General features: G+C 39.4%; 1 protein-coding gene across 9 annotated transcripts in view; it reads left to right on the top strand.

Moving 5' to 3' along the window:
• si:dkey-237h12.3 (teneurin-3) overlaps positions 1-23,692 on the top strand; it is a 135,403-nt gene that overhangs the window by 25,811 nt on the left and 85,900 nt on the right. Inside the window, exon 1 of one of the 9 annotated variants that reach the window (XM_019364084.2) lies at positions 13,080-13,530. The exons of the other annotated variants lie outside the window; for them this stretch is intronic. The gene's annotated coding sequence lies outside the window, so the exon portion shown is untranslated. Of the gene's footprint in view, positions 1-13,079; positions 13,531-23,692 lie in introns of those variants that run through there. 9 annotated transcript variants of the gene reach the window in all.

The following is a 23,692-nucleotide window of genomic DNA, read 5'->3' on the forward strand; positions in this document are numbered from 1 at the left end:
TGATACTAGAAATTAATATTAAATAACTTCTAACAACAGCTGATCAAGCTTAAACGTGCTGCTGTTGTTTAACGCGACATCCGCTGGTTTCCTCTTTCTGGCGCAAAGTGGGCGATAAATAAACAAGAGAGAAAAGCCGATCAGCTGATCATTGATCAGTTTCGTGATTGAAGTAGAAACGGGAGAGAAGAATAGGCAGCTGTGCAGCTTTAGCTTTGTGTCTTTTTCATTGTAGCTGAAGTCCGGGACAAACTGTGTTCCTTTTCACCTCAGTGCGAAACGCGTAATATTTTCTCTGAATACCAGACGATTCTGTTTTTTACTGGACGGTTGGCAACTCTAATAATTAACCGTATGAACAAAATAAAGTTCAACATCAGTAACATAGCACCCACACAGCTGTATAGAAACTCCGTCATGCTAGCTAGCACGCAGTACGAAAATGTCAGCATACCGAAAATAAACTCCACCTAAACTTGGTTTATATCTGACTCCGATAGACTGCAGGTCATAACTTCTTACCTGAAGTTTAGTTCACCTGACACTCGGACCGGCGGCCGCTTCGGGTCTCTCCTCTTGCCTCCCTTTTCCTTCATCCACCTGCTGGCCTCCACCACTTGCTAATGTTATTGAATCTGTGGAAGCTCCGCGATAGCCACCACACGAAGTAACGAGTAACGAGCCTATCTAAATCCCAGTAACGAGTAACGCGTTCCTGGTTTTGGCATAATAACTAGTTACCGTGCTCGTTACCACAATAATAACGTAGTTACTGTAACGCGTTACTTAATAACGCGTTAGTCCCAACACTGGTTATCCCTGCCCAAAATAGTTCTGATGACAGCATTAACCAGACCAGCATTCTCTCAGCAGTGCATTTTTTTCAGGGCATGTTTGCTTTTTGCGGGAAAAAGGACTCTCTGCTAAAGGACATTCTAATGGATATATAGAAGGACTTAAAGGGATGATTGGAAAGAACGTGATGGCACACTCAAACCGAGAGCAACACACACATGCACGCTATAACACATTCACACACTTGCTTTCCTTAAGGTAGAAAGGTCAGTATCCAGAGGAGGAAATGGTGAGCCATTGTTATGATTGATCACACGGCAAGGTCCAAAGAGGACGCAGTGTCACTTTCATTGTCAAACTCATTATACCACAGAGGAAGATTCCCCACCCCGGCTCTCAGAAATCCTTCCACTGCACGCAGAGATGAGGATAGGTATGTCGGCTTGGAGAGCCGAGTGAAATGTGCTGAACAGACAATAGTTTCACACCATACTATAGTGGGAAAAAGTATAATTTTGCAACTAGAAAAAAAGAGAGAAAAATAGGAAATATTCAAATGAGCAGTGCGATAGTTCTCACTTGGAATATTAGCAATAGTAACAGTCAACTTACACTATCAACAATAAGGAGGACTGCCAAATCAATTAAAACATAACAAAATTGAAGTCGTGCAGCCAAAGGCAGCTTGCAGAGGTTTGGAAGGATATTCTGGTCCTGATTAAAAATGAATGGTATCAGAATACATAAAGCTTTCTGGCCAAGCGCCCAGAGCAAAGCATCCTGAAACTGTGGTCACTTCAGAGGCAGGGAAAAGGCATTAGGTATCCGAGCTATGAAGGATACTCAAGTAACAGACTGTTCTCGGTTCAATTCATCTAATCACCAATGCAAACCTAAGCACTTTGCAGATATAGATTTGAGGCCAACGATTGATATTGTATACCATGTAAACTGATTCATGCTCAAAGAAAGAAAACATATTCTCATGTAAAAGGCTCTCTTCTTCATATCCTGCCTTGAACATCCAAGCTGGGCCTTTTATCTAGGTTAAACACAACCCAACACCAACAAACAGAACATGAAACAGAATCCTTAATTTAGCTGACGAAATCTCATTTCCCCTCAAAATGAACTTCACAATGTACCAATCCTGGCCCTGAACTAGGTGTGATTGTTATTTGTATAATTAAATTACTCATGATTCACTATAAAGCTAGCTTTTTTGGGTGTTGATCTTGTTTTACATTTGCCATTTGCAAGTTGAGAACACATTATTGAATTAGAGCAGACTTTTAGGTGAAATAAAACTCCATCATGGCATTATTTACATTGTTTCAAGGACTTTTCTTTAGATATTGGAGTTGTTGTTGGTTTTGTTATCACCACAAAAGAGATACGGCAAGATAAAAAGAGACTGATAATACAGAGAAATGATCAAATGCTAGTCTTTGATCTTAAGTACATAATCCAGGGTCATAAAAAGGCAATGAGCTGTTGAGTCCCAACTTCTAGACGCTCATTGTTTTGGATTGTTTTGCGTCTGTGCTATTGATCCTGCTAAAGGCTTCCAAAAGAGGTGAGGCCCGTCTCTGCCAAGAGTAGAGGTCACTCAGATAAATTGGCCAGGTTGGCTTTTAGCAGCTCCAGGGTCAAAGCCCATTCATCTTATTAGACCGATGTATCCTTTTAGAGGCCTCAGCAGAAGGATTAGACAATAGAACAGCACCAGGGCATTAGATGACAGACCATTTGGCAAATAGGTTAGAGCATTTTCCACCTATTGTCTTTTTCTACATTACCTGAAGGAGCTGTCTGGAGAGTTTTGCATGGCAGCTCTAAAGGAGGATCATTGCTGATAGGAACAGTCTGGGTGATTCTTTAAAGAGTGATTTTTACAAAGGAAATATGTCAAAATTTATTGCTACATACTCAATCCTGATTGTTGCCAAAGCTGATATACCGCTGTGTATTCAGTCATTCAGGTCTCGTTTAACTCGTTTAACTTTCATTTAACTAAATTAAGTCATTCTAGGCTTTGTGTGTTTGTTTTTATACTATATTTTTCCTATTTTTTAAACTACAGATGTGAGCCTTAGATATAACAAATACATAAAAAATATAAAAATTCTGGAAACCAAATCCTAAATTAACACGGTTAGTCACATAAAACGGTGCACATCAGTGAAAGCATCACATAAAATCTACCATCCCCTCCAATCAAAATTATGCAACCCTAATCTACACCCAAAGGCACTGATATTATCAGAAGTAACTTTATTAAATTAACAAATTTTGATCCATGTCAGAACATTTTGTCAGATGCTATCCTAACCATAGAGGCTACAACTGGATTTTCTTTTGCCACAAAATGTACTACCCACTAGTACATTTTCAACACAAACTGACTTTATATCCAGAGCAGGCTTGACCATGCTAAGGGTGGGTGACTTGGCCAAAAGAATATCAAAACCTCACTTAGAAACTATGTTTCAGAGCATCCTGTTTTCACTGCGATTTTATTTTTAAAGTCCATAATTACAAATGTCACCAGAATAATAGTTATGACATTTGATACTAAAATTCGATGCGATTGTTCTTTCATTTTTTTTTTTTTGTTTTGTTTTTTTGTTAGTATCATAACCAGCAAATGTACTGTGCCTACAATTCTTCTGGAATTGATTGGGGTAGCATATGCCTACCAGTATTCTCCTCTATCCTTACATGCTGAAAAGAAGGATGCCCTAAAGCATACCAAATAGAAAGTACATAGAAAATGCCGACTAGTGCAGCTATTGTCTAAGTGTGTGTCGCTTTATTGATAAGAATGACAGTAGGAGTCGGGTATGGGAGTACTTTGTGTTCGAGGTTGATGACCTCCCCTCACCCCCAGCCAGTTGCAGAAGATGGCCGCCCCTCCCTGAGCCTGGTCATCTGATTGTTGGGGTTTTCTCAGTTTTTCTGCATTATTGTAGGATCTTTGCCTTACACTATAAAGCACCTTGAGGCAACTGTTGTTGTGATTTGGTGCTATATATGAAGTACATTGAATTGAATTGATAAGTAATCTGCAAAGGCAATGTGCTTTCAGACCAAAGGAGGAAATACTTTCAATTTAGCAAAACCCCTAAAAGATTGGTGTCGTGATCTGTTAAAAAAAAAAAAATTAAGATGAGTGAATTTAACTTCATACTAACTGTGAAGTTAGTTAGTTATGTTTTATATATATTTATATATTATTTATATATACTGACCCAAACACAATGTAACTAACACTATAGGAATCATCTAGAAATAATGTTTGAATAGAGTGCTATGTATATCCATCCATCCATTCTCTTCCACTTATCCAATTTAGGGTTGCAGGGGGGTGGAGCCTATCCCAGATGTCTTAGGGTGAGAAGCAAGTTGCACCTTGAACAGGTTGCCAGTCTGTCGCAGGACTAAAACATTGAGGCAGACAACCATTCGCACTCACATTCATACCTATGGACAATTTAGACTCACCAGTTAACCAAATCCCTCTAACTGCATGTCTTTGGATCGTGGGAGGAGGCTGGAAAGAACCCACGCTAACACGGGGAGAACATGCAAAGACCCTGGCCTGATGGTGGGATTGGACTTAGGACCTTCTTGGTCTGAGGACAGTGCTTCAACTGCAGCTGTCAGTAGTGGTCCTAGCATGCAATGGCACCAGAACAAGAGCAATTGTCTATAGACAATTGAGTGTTTTATAAAACACTGAGCTTGGAGGTTCTCCATGGGCTGAGAGCCTCATTGGAAAAACAGTTGAATGACATCAGGACAAACATTTTGAAATAATTTACCTAAACACTATATAGCATCTTTTAATGATATAATCGATATGATTTCTCTGAAAAAGCGATTGCATGCCAAATTGAGATTACCCATGATCTAAAATTGTCACATCGCCCACACTTTTGGTAGACGGGCCAAATTGGCAAACTTAAGCTTACTGTTTACAATTCATTTACATGATTTTTGTGTCCAGTTTGCAGTAATTGCCATTCGGAGCTGCCAACATGCAAAGTTGCCCAGTGCAGATTAAACACAAGTCGACATGATACTGCCACTTGTTTTTTATCAACTTTTTTTTCAACTCATAGAAGAAAGCACCTTGAAATATTGAAGAAACACTTCAACCGAAAAATGCTTAGTCAAGTGGAATAACATCTTAACATAGATGAAACATCCTTTCACATTAGTGTGTTGTTTCAGCTTAATTTTAAACTGCACAGTACAAACAGTGACTAAATGCAGGATGACATAAGTTGTCAAAATAAACAGTGACACCGTATTAGTTTGTTTATGCGAAAATGCTCAGTCTTTCAATCATTACTGCAGCGTAGCCTTTATGTCTGGTACATTTAATACATTGGCGAAGAAACCCAAGCGTGGTGTCAAAATGACACACACAGTATTCCAGTAATTGGCTGTCCACCCTCCTCTTCTCCTCAGTATTGTTGAGAGAAAAATGTGTTGGTTCTAATTCAAACTCGGCTTCTGACGCGCTTCCCTTCCACTTACCAAAATCACTAAATTACACTGACATTTTTCTCTCTAATGTTACGCTGAAATCCCTTGTTCTTGTAGTCTTTTTGTAAAGATGTAGCAGTAATGGGTAATTTCAAATGAACCATAAAATGGTGATTATTAAAGTAATTTTTGGCACAGGATTGGCAAAACCGTTCTATCATTTAACTAGTTTTGTATGATGAAAGAGATTTCTAGACATCCCTAATCATAGCACGCTGCCGCCTCCACAATTCATCCAATGTCTTCAGTCATAAAGATTGTAATAGTCCAAACCACCAGTTTACTGCCCGTCTCTTACTCTTTTCTGTTGAGCAGTTGTTGTTTTTTTTGTTTTTCCTTGTACTTCTTAGACTGCCTTTCACAATAGTGACTTGTTTTCAAATCACTCGAAGATGCACTGAGGGACAGTCGGGCTTCAAGAGGAGTTTCTTGGAGTTTGCTCTTGAAAGAAGTATGAGGATGACATTTGGGACTTCATTAAAACAGCTTGAGAGAGAATTTTTCTTCCACCCTCTGCTGCATGACACAATATATTTACCATGGCAAAAGAATATTACTCACAAATAATCCAGTGCCACAGTGTGCCTCGTGCAGAAGCCATTTTGCATCTTAGATAAAGTGGTGGCTGTGTGACTGATGACTCGCTGTGTAACACATTAAATCATCATGTCATTCTGTCTGGGTCTATCACATTTCTGCAGAACGCAACAGTTTTTTATCATTTATGTCCTAAGTAATGTTATGTGGTTAGATTACACGGAAAATGCTTTGATAATTGCTTTGAGGAATTTGATAAGGGCTTCTGTGGTCAGGACTAGAGATAAAGGAAAAAACTGTACATAGGAGTTCAAACAAATGATAACTCGTTTCCTCCTTTAATATTTCATACAACAGTTTATTTTGGGTGGTGACTCAGTTCCAAGGCTGTTACAGCATTCGCTGGAGATGAAGCGCTATCTCCATTGAGTGTGGTAGCAGGTTTTCTGCCTACAGTTCTTGAGGGTAGCTTTGCCACAGACCCTGTGCTTAATTTTGCCCATCCATGCAAGTCTCAGAGGTAGCTAAGTGCCAAATGAAAGTATAGTATTAGCTACGAAATTGAACATTATGCTAATATGTCCTGGGCGACAACTTCAGTTGTGCGGGTGAAGAGCCCTTAGATTATCTAGTAGCAGTACTTTTACTCTCCATTATACTTCATGAACAACATTCATTTCACCACTGGCTGCCTACCAGGGTGGGCTATATTCTTTCCATCATTTAGTTTGTAGATGTTAGTGTTATATGCACCAGGTGTGGGCTGACAACTACATGAATAATGTGTCTGGTAGAGGGGAAACTCAGTCAGGGGAAGCCCATTCCCTGGACTCTCCATTAATATCACAGTCCACTCTTTCAGGGGATACTGCTGACATTTTGCTCTCTGTGTAATAGAGACCTAACCTTTAAGCATTGTAAGGAAGAAGTCATTTTTCATAATCCACTGTCCATTTTAGAGAATTCCCCTACTACTGCCTTCTATGCATCTGTCCTCATTTTCCTCCCATTGTCTTATACTTTTTTTCCTGTTAGGAATATGCAGCAGTCATCATTTGTTTTCAGGCTATAATGTTTAAAATAAAACTGCCTCAACTGAATCTGCAGCACTGTTACACTTTCCCCCAAAATACGGTATCTGTTGAATTTTGTGTAATTCATGAGGCAGATTTTACAGTGGGAGCCAGGCCATAGTTGATGACTTGGTTGGATGATCAGAGTGCACATTTTGTTGTGTCCAAGTCTGCCCTAATTCCTCAAATCCCAACTTAAGTGTTAAGCCACCATAAGAAAAACTGGCAGGTCCCTTGTGCCCTTCTTGAAGCTGAGTGGGCTGAAGGAAAGTCATTGTTTCAGCAGTCGGTAATGATGATTAGCCACAATCTGGAGGATCGACTGCACATCGGTCAAATGCGTCGACATCCTCAAAGGGAGAGATGGCCTGCTGTCCTAGCCTCGCATACTGAGCAGATTGATTGTGTTTCCTGCAGAGAGTTAGGGGAAATCTTTGATGTGTGCATGGTAATAATGTGGACGGCCTCTGAATTAAAGGGCCGAACCTTTTTTAACATACTCTGATAAAATCTTAATATAAAGGATAATTTAGCTTTTTGATACAATGCAAGAATAAAATACACAAACTGATAGTGTGCCATTTCATCTCTGCTTACTAGAATATCTCAGTATCAAAATACTCCTTTAAAAGTTCATGACCCATTTTATAATATGACAAGTGTTAATTTGAATGAATATTTTCTGTCACCCAGTAGTTTAATACTGATAACACTGTCTGCATTGTGCCTTTTCAGTCTGCGTCCCTTGCTGTCTAACAATACAAAAATAGCTGACAGCATTGTGTAAGCAGGCTCAGAAACAGTCGCCAACTTAAAGTAATAAAGAATTTATAAACCAAAAAGTTTGGGAGCTTGAATTCTCCTCTCAATACTGGTGAGCTGCTAGTGTTTAACTTTGTCGGTGCATTTTTTTTTTTTTAACAGCGGCTGCATGTGATCATAAAGTGGTAATTGGATACCTCATTTATTTCACTTAGGTCTAACTGGAGGTCTCCATGCTGAAATTAATTTTGCATGGTAACCTACCTTGACATGATTGATGATTCACACAAATGTTTCAGGTTTTGCTGTGTATATTAGGGCGAGTGCACTCCCCATTTCAATGCAAAAGATCTTTCGTTTTTGTAATGGTATAACACTGGCCATGATTTGTGTAATTAAAGCCAATTCTGAAAGGTCCCAGTGACTAGAAGCACCCACTGGCACCATGCTTGGAAATATTGTGCTCATTTGTTCTGACTTTACTGGAAATAGCCTTTATTATAGAAACAATGATAGAATCCAGTAAATCAGGGAAAAGTATATGGTGTAGTGTTGCCATCAATAATAGATTGGAAACAAGTCGGCACTGATGGAACCTGAGGCCTTTCCTTTGTGGAGGTCTTAGTGCCGTAGCAATGCATGTGAATAATGCATGGTCCCAGATAGACTCCAGCTCCCTCTCTAGCCCTTCCACTCACTGGCTTCCTAGCTTGCAGGCTGGTGCGGCACTTTTCCCCAGCAGTGATTGGCTGTGCCTTGAGGGCAGTGGAGGAGATGGGAAATCACCTGCCCCATTTAGGCCATGCTGTGCTAGCTGCCTTGGCGCCCCACTGTTCAGACCTTTGTGTCTGCTGCTGGCACTCGACATTAGGACCTCTGGTTAACTTTAGTTGGGATGCGGTGGCACAGAGCTGTCATTTGGATACTTATTATCGCCCCAGACTTTTTTGAAAGGTAAATCTACTGCACTGCACTCCCAAGGTTCTTCTTCTATTTTTTCCCCACCCCTTTTTTCCCCTCGCAGAGCAGGCATTGTGATTGGCAGTAATGCAGTGTCGCAGTTCTGCCACAATAACAGTTGTTGCTTCTGCTTCTTCCTCGATGTTTCTCACTCCAGTCACCCTCCCCCATCATTCTACCCGCCATCTTCCTTTTCACTGTCATTTTTTTTCTTCTTTTTCTTTTCTTTCTTTTTTTTCAAATTTTCTGTCACACACTGACGTATGGTGCTGGTGTGGGAAGCAACCGCCACGTTCTCAACGATCCAGCCTTGAGAACCGAGAGGGCTCTCAGCGTCCTCTCACCCAGGGGTCTCGGTGGGGAGTCCGCTGAAGCTGGGCACCCTGTCCAGCCCCCCATGGAGCGAGAGCCAGGCCACGGCACCACATAATCCATATTCTAAAGGCCAGCTGGACTGAAACCATAGTGCTCTAGGAGAGCAAAGAGATCTACCACCCCCGCCCACATCCCACTCCCCAGTAACTGAGTACCTCAGACAGCTTTGGCATGTCAAAATTGAAACTGGGCTGAATAGCCGCCATTTAGCACCAGCTCTTTAGTAGAAATAAGAGTCCGTTTTCCCCCTTAAGCTGCAGAATTAAGCATATTATGTGAAGAAAATCCTGGCCCGTTTCCCATATTGTTTACTCGGGTAAAATTTACTGCAGCATCTTTGTGTGACTGCTTTTTTTCCCCTGCTTCTCCTGCCCCCTTTTGTTTGCACATGGTGCTGTAGTGGAAATGAGCTGCTTGGCTGGAGTTGGTTTGGTATCAAGGGGGGCTTTTAGGGTCAACTTGCTTTGACAGCAGGAGGATAAATGTTGATGGCTGAGTGTCAAAAAAGGTAGGTATTCGAACAGACTGATATTTATTTCTTGTCCAAACGAACCCTCGTGTTCTTTTGGCCATTACCAGCAACACAGTAAAACAAATATTACACAGTGTATTGGTTGTGTTTTGGGCTATCTTTAAAAATAGACTTTCAATCTGATAATTGAACATTTATCTTGCAATGGGATAAGGCTTTAACTCACCCACGTGACTGCGTCTAGTTTTAATTCTACCCTCCGCCTAAGACATATCCTGTGGGAATTATAATGAGGTTTGTTATTCCCCAAAGAGTGGAAATTGACATCATATCCAAGGTATTCTAAAGTGACTAATGTAAAAATGTTTCCTTCCTAAAATAGTCTGTCCTACACTAGGTCTCAAATACCTTTTCTTCAGGATGAAGGATGAATATAATATGGGCCACTCAATATGAATTTCACTCAAGCCGTACTGAACTGGGGCACTCGTTGATTACTAGAGCTGGAGACCAAACTCCAAACAGATTTCCCTACTTGAGCCCACAGGCGTGACCAAATTCTTTGAGTCAATGTGTGGTTGCACTGGGAAAATGTCAAATAAGCTCTCCCTTGTTCTCAACCCCAGAGGCATCACTTTTGATGTCCACCTTCAAAGAAGTCTTATCAGTTCTTTGCTGTTTTAGTTGTTGATCATTAAAGTGGATTATTACAGACGGCTGCGCCCACATGATAATTTAAAAAAAATGAAATGCCAAATTGATTTTGCAAGAAGATATGATGTACTTCAGCACTGTGTGACCTATTAGACTCCTATCAGAAGAAGTAGTTTTCTAAGTAGAAAAGTCAACAGCAGTTTTTACAAATGCATTGCACATTATTTAGTTAACAGGTATGTTTTATAGAGATTTAAAACAGACGCTTTGGTATTAAAAACAGATACATATACCGGAGGGCAAGTAGAATTAGAAAAACCGCAGACACTTTTACAAAAGGTGAATGGCTTTTTGATCTGAATGCAGGTCCAAGTGCTTTAAAGATGCATTCTTCTCACTGTTCAACAGGGGGCAACTTATCTGCTTACAAAAAAAGTCTAATTGTAAAGAAGTCTTTAGACAAAACAACCCACTGATTAATCTATCTATAACCACTTTTCTGATAAGTTTATGTTTTTAATCATTTAAATTGCTACGTAATGCAACATGATTTTCATTTTGGAATTTATGTTCCCATGTAGAGAGAAACATTGTGTGATTTTGGGTGGGATGGGTTGCAACCACATGAGTGGTGTCTTTTGTTTCATCCAAAAATGTAAAAAACTAAGTTGGAGACATCCAAAAGCTCAGATGAGCCATCAAATGGAACTTCATAAACCAGAAGCTGCATCCATCTCATACAGGCTATGATAAAAAACTGTAGGTATGGAGTCGGCAGGGAAAAGGTGAAAAATAATCTCATGGTTTTATATCTAGCATAATCTCTTGCATATGTGATAAGAATTGAACCTTTATGTAAATATGATGGCTATAGTTTCTATTTTAGCCATTGTTTTGCAGCCAGTGCCTATATATTAAAGTGGACACTAATACTGTTTAGTGAAAAACAATCTTTATAAAAAATGTAATTACCCAGAAAAGGAAACAGCTGATTCCACCATGTATTTCACTGCAACCACATGCTGAATAAGATGATACTCCATTCACCAGCAAGCCCACACCTTTTAGCCTAAAACACATGACTTTATATAAAATCTTCACATTTTCATAGTATCTGAACACATAATAATGAATTTGACCATTTACTGGCATTTTATTTTAGCTTTAAAGGTCACTATTGTCTGATGTTTCAAATGAAAGAAAGTGTTTTTTTGTGTTTTTTTAGCAGATTGTGTTAAGGATATCTTCAAAGCCAATACTGTATTAAACCATTTATTGATCCACATACACTGTGATTACATGGGCACTCACAGATTTTATCTATAGCTCTCAAAGAGCTTTCCAGTGTTTTAAGAAATAACCCTAATGATGGCAGGCAGGCTGTTCTACTTTGGGCTTTAGAGCAAACACAAAGCCTGTTATGAGCTGAAGGTGTGAAGTTTCTGAAGCTAACAAGGGTCTAAGGAAAGACACGTTCTATTATTGGAAATAGAGGTTTTTAGAACTTGAGACATACAATTGACTCTGACTGATATTATCTTGGCCTTTGCACACGTTGGCATTCTTTTTTTCAGCTTGTCTTCCTCTTGTTGCCTCAACAACTTTGAAGTGTAACACTGAATACCTGGAATACCTGACTAGGTATTGTTATCACCAGGAAGCAAAGTCAAGTAAAGCTGACCATAGAATTCATTCTTATCCTGTCTGTTAATATTATTTCTAGATTTTTAAACTAAACTTATAGCGTCTCTCTTCTAGATGTTAGTTGGCTTTGGATAAAATTTAAAACTGATAAATGTGTTAGACTTTAGATAAACGATGTCTAGACAATTTCCTAAATTCTTAATAGGGGGCAGAGTTTGACGAAATATGCACAGCTGGAAATATGAGTAATAAAAAGCCACATCCTTGGGTGATATTGTATAAATCACTATAGATTTGTGTAATTTGCAGGAGCAAATCAAATCAAAACCAGGATGCTAATCAACTCAAGTGCAAAAAAAAAATCATATAAAATTAGAAGTACAACATAACGACAATAAATATAGCAACGTCTATCAAATGAACATAGTGATGTGTTTACTTGGGTTTACAGTTCGCTTTGTTAGATTACATTTGAAGAAAACAACTTAAAAAAGCTAATTAGAACAAAGCCATTTCCAGTTCACAGCGGACTATGGAAATAAACTGTTTTCTTTTGATAAGTACAGTTTTTGAAAGTATGTCTTATATCAGAACAAACATAGATTTCTTTTTCAAAAGGCTGTCAAAAGTAAACAAACAGCCCTGGCAATGTAATGAATAGGAATAGGTCAAAACAAGACGGCTTCTCATCCCCGTGTTGACAGATCATATAAAAGTGTGGCATTAATGAATTATTTTTGGTTGTCAGTGTTCTAAACTGCAAATGCATGATCGGAATTTCAGAGCACATAATATGAACATTAATGCGGCTGTTGCTTTTACACTGCTCCTGTCTGCAGCTATAAGGATCACATTTATACCACTGTATATGCTATAATTAAGCTTAAGATATCATAAAAGAATAAATTAATATGACAGACAAAGGGTACCCAATATGTAGGTCAGCAAAGGAAAGATGAATCATAGCTCGTGTTAGAATGTGATAACCAAATGATGTCAAAGTGAACGAGAGCCATTTAAAAGTGGCACTTTAAGGTCTGCATGCCGTACCTCAGCGGCACTCTCCCTCATGAATTCACATCCAGGTTTTCTGTCAAAGCCTGTCACTTAGCTCGATAATCTTTTTTGGAAACCGCTCCATTTTTTTTCTTTCTTTTTTTTTTGTTTTAGGGTGGTATCCCACCTCTCCCTCCCTCTTCTCTTATGCCGCTGTTTCTTCGGAGGGGTAAACACACACGCAAAGCTCCTCAGCCTATCGTCTGTGACCGCCGCTACAGCCAGACAGCGTAACACGATCCATGATAGAGTGGTGCAAATCGCCCAGCGCTCTCGTCTACCATCTCGCATAAGGAGGGGGAGAAGCCCATGAGATAGGTTGAGTTTAAAAAAAAAAAAAAAAGGAAAAGAGAAGGGGGAGGTGGTGAAGAGCTGCTGGAGAGTGCGGCAGCGGTGGCTGGCAACTAGAACGATGCTGGTGTGACTTTCCGGTCCACTAGGTTTTAACCCTTTTGACATCGCTTGAGTGCCATCCATGTGTCAGTGTGATAGTGTTCTCGTGCAGTGTGTGGCTCGCTTAGCAGCAGTGGGAAGAGGAGGAGATCCAGAGCGTTTGTAAATCCAATACAAGCAGCATCATCGCATCCTGAGAAGTGGACCTTGATACAGTAAAGCCTCAGTGGGAAATTGCTACAGAGATTCTTCAAGGTAACACAGCAAGTTCTTTTTATTGGAATAAACATATTCAAATGATCCAAAATCGAATCTGTTTTGCATTTCTGTTTCTTTTTTACTGTATTTCATTATTGCTGTTTGTTCCTGGACATCTGTGCTGACAAATCTAGAGTTGAACATGAATTCCATCTGTCAACAACTTGGATGTGGCAAAATAATGTTTAATGCATTACAAGGGCTGTGCAGAAGCAGATCTTTTCTTTGGATGGGCCTTATTGTTACTGTAGGAATCTACAGCCTATTGTATTCTTCTTTTTTTTTCCCAATCCCCTCATGGATCTTTTTCATGTGGGGGTGGTGTGTGTTTAAAATGGTACTGCAGCCTAACACGTGTAAATTGATGATAGCACTCTGGTAAAAATCATGTCCACAGGCTTGGAAATATTTGCACTATAGAATAAGATAAGGCGCATTCAGCAGGTTCAGGTAGCTTCTTGGTAACCTGGAAGCATTTTTGTGGTGCATTGCTCTTTCACATAAGCACACATGGTAAAGGGATTATTGTTTCTCTCAAGTCATTAGTACTAGCACTTTATTATGTGCAAGAAATGGGGGAAATGGAACCTTAATATTGTATGAAATGCAATATGAGAAAATATCGCCCTGAGCTTTATAAACAGTGTAGGAACAATTAGATATCATATGCTTTAAAAGAAACTGCTGGTCTAGTAATTCTTTTCCCATTCAGTATTCACATGATACCCATGAAGTATTGTGGGTAATGTACGCAAACAGGGGACATAGGTGTTGCTTTTTGGGTGTTGACTTGCCTTTGATTAATCATTTCGGGTTGACGTCATGGCCTCGGAGACAGAGATGGATTGAAGTGCTTAGCAGACCAATAGCTACAAAGACAAAGAGTAATTGGTGTGTAGCGAGTGGTAGCCAATGTAAGCAGAGCAGATGCATCAACAGAGGAATAAGTCTGAGTACTGCAAAGGGTCATACAGTGGCAGTCCCACATACATTTACAGGTGACAGGGAAATGTGAGCAGGTAAATGCAATGAGGCTTTCCTCTGCGGGCAATGCATCTTATGAGGCATCGCTATGAATTATTCTCTGGGCCATGAGGTGAGTTCTGGAGGAAGGTGAATATATATATTTTTTAGCTGCTGGAATGAGTGAAAAATAATTACTTGCATCCATTTTTTTTTTTTTTTGCTTATCTTAACATTCATTAGGTTTGTAATTTCGAAACAGCAGTCTCTTGGTGATGTTGTTTTTGCTATAGCTGGATTTCGGTCCTATTTGCCTGTGCAGCTGTGTGTTGGAGTAATTGAGGGGGTGGACATGGTGCCGAGGAGGTTGGTATATTGTGATACAGCCGTCTTAATATATGTCAGTGGTAATTACATTGAAAGAGTGGACTCATGTCTCTGGAGAAGATGGAAAATTTACCTCTGCACACGCTGAGTCGGAAATGCTAAAAAAGGGGTAAAGTTTGAACGGCAGCATGCATGTGCTTTCAGAATATGAACGATAACTTCAGTATCAAATAATAGAGCACGGATGGATTATCAATACTTCCCGCAGGCTTGCTTTTGATTCATGGTTGTTCTCAGTGGACGACAGCTGCTCGGCACTTGCATCAACAGTGAGGTCTGAGCAATTTTGTTTTAATTTTCTTATCTCATGTTTCACCAGTCAGCTCTGCCAGTCTCATTCTCCTCTTAGTCTTACTGGCAAACACACGTCAGGACGCTCAGGGCCAGTGAGAGCCTTAGCCAACAAAGGCTGTTGTGCATTATGGCGTGGTTTCTAGATGAACTGTTCTATAATTTATGCAATGAAAGGATGAACTGTTGTTTAATTTATGCAATATCTGAATGAGGACTTTGTTCTTGGACAGCGCACAATTTCTCCATGCCTACCTCTGAATTTATGTGCGGTTCACCTTAAAACCAGGGTGAAAACAGCATCACCAGCCTTAAACGTTAAACTAAGAATCGCTAAAAATAGACGGTAAATAGAACGTACTGTAACTTTTTACTTACTTACATTCCCTAAAGTCTCAATTTAGTCAGTGAATTGCAGTGAGTTTACCTTTTTTACCTAAAACTAAAATAAACCTGACTTATAGATTTTAATTTAAACGATGCAGAAACCTGAGCATTCTTTCTGAGACCTTTCCCCCTTTAACATAAAGAGAACGATAGATATATGCTATATAAAGTACAGCTGTCCACTCTGCATATACATAGATTCGTTAGATTGTGAGGTAGGTTAATCAATTAAAAATTAGAACAGCACCTGGACCTGATTCCTCAAGAGACAAAGCTTTTTTGTCCCGTGCATTATCTTCATTTCCACATCTAAAATGATCTTAATAAGGTTTTTGGAAAGCATGTGAGTGTGAAATTGTTCAGAGTGGTGTCATGTGGGAGAGAGTGAACCCTTGTTTTTAATTAAAACTCAGTCAAATAATGTGGATGAGAAATCAGCACACCTGAAAGCTTTAGCCAGTGTCTGTTGGGAAATTTTAATTAAAATTTTTAATTTAATTGCAATAACTTAAATGTTAAATTTAATATAGCATTTACAATAATAAGAAAATAAAGAGTCACTACTGTGTCCAATAACTTGAACATTGTCGTATTAACAGCGCTGAAATACGCTGGTGAAAAACTAAACTTTGCATTAGATGGTTGTTGTTCACTGTGTCAAACAGCCAGGCTGAACTCACATCGCCGCTCACATTCGATGACTGAAAAATGAAGTGAAAATAAATGTTCTGGCAGATGGAATTGCATTCATGGATCATACGGATTTGAAAATTAACATGCAGTAGGTGTTTAAATGCCAGTGTCAATAATAGAAACACAATAGAGGACTTTAAATTACAGACTTGAAATTTGGAGCAAACACTGAATTCTGCTCTTAAGAAAGCTGCAGTATTTTCATGTGTGATATTATCTAAAAATGCACGTGCTCCTTTTTCAGTTTAATGCAGAAACTATGTAATTAAACTATATAACTAATATTAAAATGATCAAACTACATTATGAGTTTTGACGTGGCTGTTTTTAGTAAGTACAAATGAGGTTTTAACTATATGGAGTGCAACGAATAGATTGTGCATGTTTGCTGTTAAACAATGAAATGAATATTAAATTTAAGCTTCTGGTCTTGAGTCATACTAAGAGTACCATAGTTGTAGCAGTGTGAGAAGTACAGTATAAAATGTCATAATATGGATACTCTGGTAAAGTAAGAAAGTAAGGAATCTGTGCAGTGCAAACTCTTCAGTGTCAAGAAAATATGTCATGGTGGCAAAAAAAAGGCAGATAGTTCTCCCCCGTGTGTAAATTGTAGAGTTGAACTGACAGGTGGGCACAAACTACAGGCTTCTGACTGCCTGTGAAAGTGTTGTTTGTGTTTGGTATTCTTTATCTTTATATTTGACCTTTTTAAATTCTGTGTAGTCGGAGTTTGCTCCAGTCTTATACACTTGGCAGGGTGCAGCCAACTTTCCTGGATAATAAAAGTTCAGCATGTTACGCTGTTATTGAATTTTACCACCATCTAGTCTGTGCTAATGAGTTGTTCATAACACCTATAAGCACATTTGTGGCTGTCTTGCTGTAGTGACCAGAATTCATAGGATAATGATGGTCCTTACCTCATGTAATGGTGATGGGAAAAGTCTGGAGCCCTGGTTCGTCAGCTGTTTACTGTGGACATTTACGGGTATCATTATCCACATGGTGATGCCAGTGGGTGGCTACCAGAGCTGGAGGTGAAATAAGCCATTTAGCAGCTTTATGAGAGCGTCCCTAGCCCGTGATGTTTTCACATCCAGGGTCAAAACTTGGCAGCCATCTAATCTCTCTCAGTCTCAGAGCTTTCATTAGCATGTCATTTGATCAATCAAGGCTGCTGCAAGTGCCAAAGTCAGACACATTTTTAGATAAAAGGAGCATAATCATAATACCTATTTAGATCATCGCTATTTGCTGGTTCACTCTCATTGCCAATTTAAGTGTTAATTTTCATAATGATGCTATACATTTGACATCACCTTGGGATATTTTGAGTGTCAATATATTTTGCCACTCGAACCAAATTTTTCTGACTTTTGTGCCAACGCACTTCCAATGAGAGTGAGAACGAGTAGTGAAAATATTGATTACAACAAGTGGTTGTTGTGTTTAATATTGATTTTGTGAGGATTTCTCAGGCTAGATATGATGTTATACAGAAACGCTGATATTTTCTAGAATTCCTGCAACGGAATCGTCTCCTTTTAAGTGAAGATGACAGATAAAGGTTAGGTTGTTTCACCTGCCAAATGCCAGGCTGTTGTCACATCTGGATACAATAGGACATGTCAGAAATCCGTGGCCCCTCCTGTTATCCGCCTTCACTTCTTTCCTAATCAGGGGCAGTGGATGGGAACAGAGGCAAAGAGTAGCTTTTTATCCCTTAATAAAAGGCCACTTAGGCAGATATTTCTCCCCAGACTCATCAGCTTTGGTCTCTTTTTTTTGTATTTCCTGGCACCACATGAAGGAATTTGTGGAAGAGGGCAAACATTACATCTAATTAAGGATACCTTTCATATAAGCTCACCTCTCTCCCCAGTAATTTCTCTTTTCACCCATTTCTCCTACCTCTCTCCGCCCTGCATCTCTCCTCCCTTCTCTGTCTTTTCTCTTTCTTATCATCCATCATAGGAAGCCCAAAGGTGCCCTTCACAGTTACTGTACCTTTCTGGTTAGCTCTTGATGCCTTTTGAAATCATTGGCTTACCCACGCTTTGATGTTGCCTTCAAATGGATACTAAGCAAAACTTTGAAGTCACGACCTAGATGTGGCCAAGAATGTCGAATCACTGCAACAAAAGTTCACAAAATTTGTTGTTTGCGAATGTGCTGCACATCATTAACATGCTGTACGTTTTGAGTGGTAGCATCTTGAAGGGGTTTTTCAGGAATCAGCAGTATTTGTTTTGAAAAGTGAAAGGGAGGGAACGAGTGCTCTGTCTGACTTTGTTCTATTTCTGGGAATGGCTGCTGGAGGATTACTGCAAGTGGCAGAGTATTCATTATTTAGATGGCAGTAGTGGAGTTGGGAAAGGGTGGTTTTATAAACCACTTGACTATGACATGTGTGCTGCTATACTAGACGCAAAGACTCAAAAAAAAGTTTCACCTCCTTATTTTTTTCTTTTAGCCGGGGCACTTGTGGCAGCTCTCTGCCAGAGACTGCTGAGACAGTCGACACTAACTGAAATTGATGGAGCAAACTCAGATTGATGGAGTTAATGGATGAAATCGTTACGAGTTCTCCGGGATTGCTCTCCATATAGGCTTTGAAAGTCATGAAGCGTTCATCCAGCTGTTTCATGGTGCATGTCAGATGTGGTATTATAGTTTTAAAATACAGCATCTTTCCTGCTTGTTATTACATTCAGTATGACTGAGCTGAATATCTACAGCAGGAAATCATTGTTGAGCCTGGCTGATTATGAAATAATGACAGTTTTGTCTCCCTGCCTGGCTCTGTATTTCTTCAAAAAGATGAGTGGCGATAGCAGAAGCGACATTTTGAGATGGCCTAAGAGAAAAATGTGAATCTGAAATGAGAAAGCTGTGACAGTTATGTGTTACAAAGCAAAAGATGGCATTCTCTGCCAATGTGTTGGGACACCAGCAAGGAATATTCTCCCAGTGTTACACTACCATCTCTATTGGTTGAAGTGTTTACCCTGACAGTTTTCAGCTTGGACACAGAGAGGGTCCCGCCGCTGTGATTAATGCACTGCCATGCCGCCATGGTACAGGATGTCTCTCGGCGGTCTCCTTCCCCTGTCCAGTACTCCTCCCTGATATTTCACTAATGTGACTCGACAATAAAGAGATTGATAGTGATCATTATGCTGCTCTCAAAGAGTAATGTCACTTCCCAGCATGATCCAGCCAGTTTCTAATTCAACTACTGCTGTGGGTAGCATCTGAGCAGTGGTGTTGCATATATTTACTGTACATATACATAGCAACAACCGAGTTATGTTAAACCAGAAGCAGTGACATTTAAGAATTACCTCCCGCTGCTGTTATCGCAAAGTCCTGAAGCACCGTTTGCATGTTTAGCTGTGAATACAGTGCCTCAGGATGGCTCTATCCAACTGAGGAACTTGACACTGCAAGTATTATCACCACAACACTTTGCGGGCTATATCACCATTTCCCCAGTAGTCTGTCTACAAATAAAGGTGTGAGGGTCATTCATTTGTTTCCCTTGCTGTAAGTCTTTATAGCTAAGTTGATTTGTTTATCTGTATGTGTTTAGCCCCTGGCCCCAATCTTCTGAGAGAGAAAGAGGTTTAGCATTTAAATTGGTTGATCCACCGCACGTTTGCTAAACCTGTTTTTAAAGCATTACATTGATGAAAAGCAGACGCTAATCCCTGCGGGTGTGCGACCTTATCTGACTAAACACCTGACAATGAGATTCTATTGTCACTCCGGGAACACAAAGACTCTCGGTAAATGTGCCTTGCCATAGTTATTGACCTCTGAGGGCTACTGTAGCCGCAGGTGAGCTCACTACAAGTATGATTTACAGCATGAAGTTTTGAGAGCGGAGGCTGTTGTTTTTGACGCTAGGCATTGCTGGAAAGCTTCTGATTCTTTCTAATTCATGCAGTAATAGTAGTTTGTCCGCTATTATTATCTTCTCTGCCTAAACATTTGCTACAGCAAATCCTCAGTGTCCAGACCTGACTGAAGAGATTGGGATAGCATACTAGCTTTGAGAGGTAATCCCAGAATCTCCTGTATGCATTTCTCTTCTGCTTATATTCACACAAACTGATCCTCTAGTATCACACTTCCCATTGTATATTTAGCCAGACAAGACATTTAGTCAATATTGTTGCTATGAATATGTAGGAGGAAGAAGGCCTTCACCTGAATGTGGCAGATTTGATTTTGAACTAAATCATAGGGATTACATTATTGACAGTGCCTTGAATAAACATCAGGATGAGGTCGAAATTCATTGTCTGACATTATCTGTGCATATCAACACGTTGAGGTTTTAAATCAAGCAGAGATTGGATCTGATATTTTTTTTCCTCATTTATTGAATTGGAAATTTACTCTGTGTGATGAATTATCATAATGTGATGTTAAACGCCCCATCTTGACATGATTTTTGCACAGACAGTGAGAAAGGATACTCTTATGGGATTAAATGTGTTATCAGATGATGTTCAACGTTACGGATTGGCAGTGAAGTGTATCTCTGGACTATGAGCACTGCATGTTGAGTTGCTGCCTATGTTGTTGAACCTTTTCAAACTGCAGTATGCTTCTTCAGCAAGATTTTTTTTTCATTAGAATGGATTCTACTGTCATGATATAGCATCATAATATGCTGCAGAGATCAAACAAGTTGAATAGAAAGGAAACACTGGGTAAATGGCAATTTGCACCAGTCCATTGTGGATTATGGTTGAAATTTGATATATAAAACTAGCGACTCCAGACTGTGGTGTAAACGCTTTCTAGTGTATCAATACACTACAGCACACTTCAGTCTGAACAAGAGTAAAGCATATACAGCATTATCATACAGTATTATTTCTTGCAAGAATATTAACTAGCTGCTATATTTTTAATAGATTGACAACTTATGGTCATACTAAAGCATATGTTGCTGCTACTGCCGTTTCTCTCAGATTTCACTTCTCAGTTTCCATTGTCAGTCTTGTCTTGGCTTTTATGATCTTTATTCTGATGGATGTATTCCAGTGTGAAATGATTCAGCCGGGTGTGAATGTGGACCATCCTTTGCCTCCTACTGCTGCCATTTGGTGAGCGGGAGGAAAAGCACAGGGACCGTTGGAGGAGGCATGAGAAAGCTCGTGTGTTGATGGCGCACCTCCCTTATCTAATTGAGGCAAAGCAAACATGATTAAGCCTAATCTGAAGGACGATCTGTGTCTTCCACCACAGAGACGTTTCACAGTCATGCACGTTCTGCTGGATGAGCTGTTGCGAGGCAGGCCGGTGCAGTTTAAAGCTGCTGTTTCAACAGAAACAATGGACTGCAGAGAGAAATTTATTTTTCCATCAACACCAATTCCAAAACTGTCTTTTACCTGAGCTACTGCCTAGATTCAGTTTAATCAATTTTACAGCATCACAACTGTTTTCAGATCTTTAGGCACTGTATGATAGGGATATGGTTAAAGATAAGAAATTTATAGAAAGACCATAGTCTGTAAATATGGTTTCTTGAAGATGAGACATATAACTTTGATGATGAGTGTTACCATCTTGTGCATCCAAATATCAACTCAGATCTCCTTACAGCCTCCCACTTTGACACTCTTGGTTACTAGTTACTAAAACATACTCTGCGGTGAAATTTGACAAACCTAAAAAGAATCACTATTGCTCAGTTTTCCCTGTTTATCAATAGGCTTGATCTTTTGAAGCCTTTGGAGGTATCTGATTTCAGCAAATTTTATTTTCCTTTTCAAAAGAGTTTTAACAACAGCAGCAATTCGAGGATAATTATTGAATTTCAGTGCTGTGACAACTGTCCAAGAAAGGTTTGCTTTACTCTGGTGCTGTGCAATTTAAAAGAAATCCAGGTGCATCCCACACAAAATGTATTTTATTTCCTTACAATCATTTTGTTTCTTTTTTTCCCCTGCATAATTCAGCAATAGTGATGAATACCTTTTCAGTCTGCAATCATGAAGCACAATATCTGCTATTCAGTCTTGATTTAAAAGCCCAAGGTGAGCAATAAGCGAGCTCCCCAGTGTTGAACATTTCCTCCCTTTCAGTTGAGTCATGACAAATTCACATCATGTTCCAAGCAGCACACAACCAAATTTGATGCAGTTCAGATGGAGAGGCGTGAGAGAAGTGCTAATTGATGCCTGCTGTGGCATGAAACGCAAATTGCATAGTTTACAAGTACAGCAACCAAACTGAAGACATGCACAGCTCTGTGGAGTCGTTATGAAGGGGCTAAATAGAGAATGTGCACAGGGAAGCATGGATGCTGTCGACACACCACTGCTACCTGCTCAGTGCTGTTCAGTTGCTCTCACCGTGTTAACATCATTTGCCCACTCACACACATTGTCACATTGAGAAACACAGATCACACATATGTGTCTGCGTGAACTTGTCTAAAAATATCACAGCTATTATCGTTTAGGAAAAGATCCTTAAGCTGCAGATGCGGTTTCATTTTTGCAGTCAAAAGTTTTATCATTAGGTTTAGGGGTGTTCTATGCATACACTCATCAAAGCCGTTAAAGGGCAATGATTGCATTTGCCACCATTAGTCTAAATGATATGTTTTCCACTTATGCTGTTAGCTGCAGTAAAGTATACATTTTTCATATCAAACATTTAGTTGATGTTCTTCCAGAGTGAGTCACAATAAGGAGGCATAAAACAATTCAGCATCTTGCACAGTGAAAAGATTTAGCTGCTGCAGAAACTGAACTTCTGACCTTTTTGGAGAGGATTTCTAATATATAAATCAGTCAACTGTAAGAAACATTTATCAGTCTGCTGTGCATCTGAATGAAGACGTTGTTCTTCCTGGTCTCTTTCATTTTCATAAATATTCAGAATATTTATCACATGCTTTTAAAAACAGAGCAGCTTTATGATGCATACTCTTAGAGAGATTTAAGCAGGCTGAGAGATTCACAGCCAAACCTTCGTCGTGCCCTTTTAGAGAAAGACACTCTTACACTGTGTCATGATGGGGACTTCTGTTATACTACATCAAAATGTACACGGCTGAACCTGGAAAGAAAAGAGGAATTGATTTTTGAGATTATTAAATCAGATTTGCGTCTTACTTTTTATTTATTTTTAGTGCAGAAGTAAAAGAAAGCAGTAGGTTTTTTACCGATAAAAGACGTCACTTTTAACACATTCTCTGTTCCGTAAATGTCAACCTTTTTACTCGGATGGTGACGAAGTAGTCATGCTTACATTGGTGTCTACTAGTCCAGTGCCTTCTCATTCCTCATTTAATGCCACAAAGGTTTTGACATTAATAGTTTTTGGTTTCACCCAAAACCTGCAACCAAGGCTGTCTCAACGACTATTAGATAGATTGTTTTATATTTCATTTGCCTAATAATATTTT

The sequence above is a fragment of the Oreochromis niloticus genome, linkage group LG2 (assembly GCF_001858045.2).
Source record: "Oreochromis niloticus isolate F11D_XX linkage group LG2, O_niloticus_UMD_NMBU, whole genome shotgun sequence".
In the NCBI taxonomy this organism is placed as follows: domain Eukaryota; kingdom Metazoa; phylum Chordata; class Actinopteri; order Cichliformes; family Cichlidae; genus Oreochromis; species Oreochromis niloticus.